Source organism: Crocuta crocuta, unplaced genomic scaffold, assembly GCF_008692635.1.
Source record: "Crocuta crocuta isolate KB4526 unplaced genomic scaffold, BGI_CrCroc_1.0 scaffold695, whole genome shotgun sequence".
NCBI lineage: Eukaryota > Metazoa > Chordata > Mammalia > Carnivora > Hyaenidae > Crocuta > Crocuta crocuta.
Window position 1 is genome coordinate 555,381 of NW_027528855.1, and position 4,989 is coordinate 560,369.

A 4,989-nucleotide genomic window follows, 5' to 3' on the forward strand; every position below is an offset into this window, starting at 1 on the left:
AATCCCATCATAGTGCCCCTCATCACACACATCTGACTGTCTTTGTCTGCATACTTACACTTTCTCTTTTTTGTGTTATGAGATACTTAACACATACAAATGAATATATATGTATTATATGTGTATATATATATGTGTGTGTGTATATATAATTTTTATATTGGGCAAGCAGAAAAGTGTGAACACCCATGCACTCACCTTGAAGGTTAAGAAACCACCACTGCAAGCACCACTGAACTTCTGGTGCACTTCCCTAGGTTCGTTATAGCCCCCAGCCCCGTAGTGGCCAACACCACTCCGAATTACTTCATAATTTCTTTTGCTTTTTGTTATAATTTTACCACGTACATGTGAACACTTGTCAGTGCTTTTGACCATTATAGAAATGGTGTCACACTGCCTGTTTTTTCGTCTGCAAGCTATTTTTCTCACTCAACATTGTTTGTGCAGTTCATCTATGTCGATGCATGCAGTTATCGTTGATCCATTCTCATTGAAATAGTATTTCACAAACTGAATATAACATGATTTGTTTATCCATTCTTCCTTTGATGGCCTTTTGGATTGTTTTCCACTTTTTTGCTGCTAGTGAACATTCTTAAACATATCTCTTTATATACAAGTGCAAAAGTTTTTTTAGGTGTATATCTGGGAGGGAAACTACTGAGTTTTAGGGTATATTATTTTCTACTTTTCAGGAAAACTCCAAACTTTTTTTTGCAAAAAACGACATCAATTATTATTCCCACCAGCAGCATACAAAATTCTTTTTGCTCCACATCCTTACTAGATCTTCTTATTGTCAGACTTTAAAAGTTGCCAGCATGGTGCTATTAAACTCTACCTTGTGGTAAGCCAAATTTGTGTTTCCCTTCTTACTAGTGAATGCGGGCATCTTATGTTTATTAGCCATTCATGTTTATTATTCAGTGAAATGCCTGTTAGGTCTTTTGCCTGCTTTTCTACTGCTTATTTGAAGTGACTCTATCTTTAGTAACACTTTTTGCCTTAAAGTTGATTTTATCTGATATTAATAGGTAATCCCAACTTTCTTTTCTATTTCCCTCTCTGCTACTTTATGTTTTAGTCATGTCTGTTGTTAAATAGATAGATTTTTAAAAATTCACACAACAATATTTATCTTTTAATTGGAGCATTTAGTTCATTTACATTTAATATAATTAATGACGTATTTGAGTTCAAGTTTACTGGTTTTATACTTTCGATTTGTCTTGCTTGTTCTTTTAAATTTTCCTTGCATTAATCCATGCCTTTCAGAGTGATTGCTTGTTTATTCATTGCATCCCCCCAACTCTACTTATTTAGACGTTGTATATCCTATGTTTATTATTTTGATTATAACATGCATACTTTATTTCTCTTAGTTTGGTTTATAATAGGCATGCCTAACTTCCTAAAGCCTAATGGCAATGAATAACTTCATCCTTCCCCCTGGGGGAGTGCGGGATAGTTTTGCTCCATTTACCCCCCTCCCAAATTATATCACCACTATTTCTATCTTGTTGTCTAAGCCCATTGGACGTCATTACTACAGTTTTATCCACGCAGTGCTCATTCCATTTGCCTGCACATTGACTATTTCTCTTTTCTTTCTCTCTTTCTTTTTTACTATTTCTTTTTTTAATACTTCTTGCTGTTCAGGCCTTCCATCTGTGATCACTATCCTTCTGCTCGAAATCTATCTTGTAGAATTTCCTTCAGTGAGGCTCTGCTGGTGGTGAATTCTGTTTGGGTTTATTTTTAAATGTCTTTATTTCCCCTTCGTTTTTGAGATATATTTTTTCCTGGGCATAGCATTTTTTTTTTTTTAGCACATTGAAGTTTTTATTCCACTCTCCTCTGGCTTCTATTGTTGGTATTTCTCTGGCTTCTTTCAAGGATTTCTTTTTGTCCTCTGATGTATCTAGGCATAGATTTCTCTTCGGTTTTTCCTACTTAGGAGTCATTGTGCTTCTGGAATCTGTAGATTAGGGTTTTTAGTTTGTTCTGGAAAATTCTCAGCCTTTATGTTTTCAAATGTTGCCTCTTTCCCATTGTCTCTAGTTTTTCCATCTGGGAGTCTGAGGTCTTTACATACTGTATTTTATAACTCTTAGCTTCTCTTTCATATTTTCTCTGTGTTCTATTCTGAGTAATTTCTTCAAATCAGTATTTTAGTTCACTATTTCTGTTTTCAGCTATATTTAATCTGTTGCTTAAACCATCCATCGAGATTTAATATAGCGGCTATATTCATTTGTAGTTGTGTTTTTTAATTTTCAAATATTTGTGTTCATTATTCATAATCTTTTATTTTCTACTCATTTTTGGCTTCCATCTTTTATTTTTTAACATCCATACTATCATATATTCTATTTCTTATCAGTAATACCTATAATCCTTAATGGCTGAACTCTTCTTTCTTGTTTCTTCTCAGTTTTATTCATGGGAACTTGTTTCCTTGTACATTTAGTGACTCTTATTGCGGAATGAGTGAATTTAAGCCCCAGGCTCTCCCAACACAGATCTCTGGAAAAAGATTCTTGGGATGGGGGTAGTAGATNGGGCTATTACTATTATTATTCATTTCTGTGTATCTGCTGCTGTGGTGAAGAAAGGCTTCCTTGTGGGCTTGCTTTGATGCTTCCCAGGTATTGTTTCTGGCCTTTCACTCCTCCAGGAGGGCCGGATGTAAGTAAGGGTCTCTGGTACAGCTTCTCCATTTGCCTAAACCCACGGATTAGTACTTGATTTTCAGCTCTCAAAACTCTGGGTTACTGGCGTGACTGTTTTTACCCTGACCCCTCCTTGCTTGGTTTCAGTTTATACTTCCATCTCCTTCACCCTCCTCCTCCCCTCCCCCACCTCTCTTCCTCCCTTACCTCTCTGAAGTACCCCTCCCCTTTTCTTCCCCCTTCTCCACCACCTTGAATTTCCCTTAGTCTCTTGTGAGCCCAGCAATGCATTTAAAAATATATTGTTATAGTTCATCCATGCACTTAGGAGTTTTAAAGTGGGAGAGCTATTTAGAATATCTTATTCACAGTGTTGCTAAAACAGAAATCTAGCTTTCTCTTAATTTCTCACTCTCAAACTATAGTGCTTTTCGTCTTGCAAGTCAGCACCTCTTCTTATGTTCTTGATCTTATCTCAGACTACCTTCCCCTAAACTGACTTCTATTATGTCTCCCACAAGGCTATTTGGTCTTCAATCTTTCTTGCCTTCTGTATTCGAACACTTTTGGGTCTCCTCCCACCCAAGAAAATCTTCCCACAGTCCTGGTACCTCTATTATTCTCTCTCATTTTTAATTAATCAAATAAATATTGTTATTAGAAATTTGCCCAGGAAATAAAAATCAGGAACTCATCTGGGTTTTAGGGGCTGTCAAATAAGATAGTTAAGGCCCATTCCAGAACCTTGAACTCAGGCTTGTCTGAGTCTGAGGTTTAGAATCTTTCTAAAGATTTTTTCTTCATATTTTCAGATTGGTCAGAGATGCATTTTAACTTAAGGAGCAAACATTTAATGATTATCTACTGTCTACCAGGTAATCTGCTGGGGGTTGTAATACAATAGTAAGAAAAGGTTGTGTGGGAGGAAGAATTTTCCTGTGCCCTTCAAGATCCTTCTAGTTGGACTAAGAATCGAATTAACACAAGACAGATTCACAGGGCAAATCAAATTTAATAGCGTACATATGGGGAATCCAAACAGACATGAAATTCCAAAGACAGTCAGGCAACTTGAGGATTATTTTGGTTCCGAGTTAAGGAGACGGGTTGGGGTCTGAGGATACAAAGGAGGGGAAGACCATTAGTGGGACAGTGAGGGGAGATGACCAGAAAACAAAGGTTGCCCAATTTTGCAGGTAAGTTTCTTAGGTAAAGGAGAATCTCTGTTAAGAGCTCTTTTGGTACTAATAGGCGGGTGTGAGAGAGATGGAGAGCTTTTCCTGATTGATCTGGGTTTTGATTAATTTTATCTCAAAATAATCTTTGAATTTGAAGCAGCCCATCCTAGGGCATCCTGGCTTTGCCCTCCCCCCCCACCAAGGTGAAACAGGATCCTCACTCTCATGGAGCACGTAGTAAACAATTAAACAAAAGAGATGTACAGGGTGATAGGAGAGGATATAACAGAGGGATGTAATCTATTTTGGGGGTCAGAAAAGGCATCCCCAAAAGATGTGACAATCTTACATCAAGAACGCCCTACCCCGTCTTGCTGCCTATTCTTCCTCACCCCTGGTTCAGCTTCATCTTGTTGCTAAAATGCTGTCCTGAGGATGACTAATGACTCCAAATGACTAGATCCCATGGCCTTTTTCTACTCACCTTTTTAAACGTCTCAGCAGGTAGAGCTCTTTTCTCAAAGCCTTGAAATCCTTGGATCTTTCTCTCACTTTATATACAGGGAGTTGCCCAATCCTACACTATAGATCTTCCTCTGCAACAAATTTCATATCCAATATTTCTGTCCCAGGACGCAGTCCTACTTAGGGCCTCATCATCTCTTAACTAAATTTTCGCAACGCTCTCTGCTCAGTCTCTATCCTCAGCTCCATCCTTGCCAAAGCTGCTTCTTCCATTCTGTAGTTTGCAGCCCTGGTTTTTCATTAGAATCACTTGAGGGGGTTTAAAAAACATTAATACCCTGATATCACCCCCAGATTTGTGATTTAATGGATATAGTGGGGGGCTTTGTGCATCAGGTTTTTTAAAGGTAGCTCTCCAGGTGATTCTAATACACAGCCAAGATTGTGATCTAGTGCTCGAATCTGGTGGTTTGCACACTTTGGAATGCATCTGAATCTCCTGGAGGGCTTATTCAAACACACTGCTGGGCTTCACCCCCAGATTTTCCAATTCAGTGACTATGCAGCAGATCTGCATTTTTTTTTAAAAATGTTTTATTTATTTCTAGGAGAGAGAGAGAGAGAGAGAGACAGCGACAGCGTGAGCAGGGGAGGGTCAGAGAGAGAGAGGG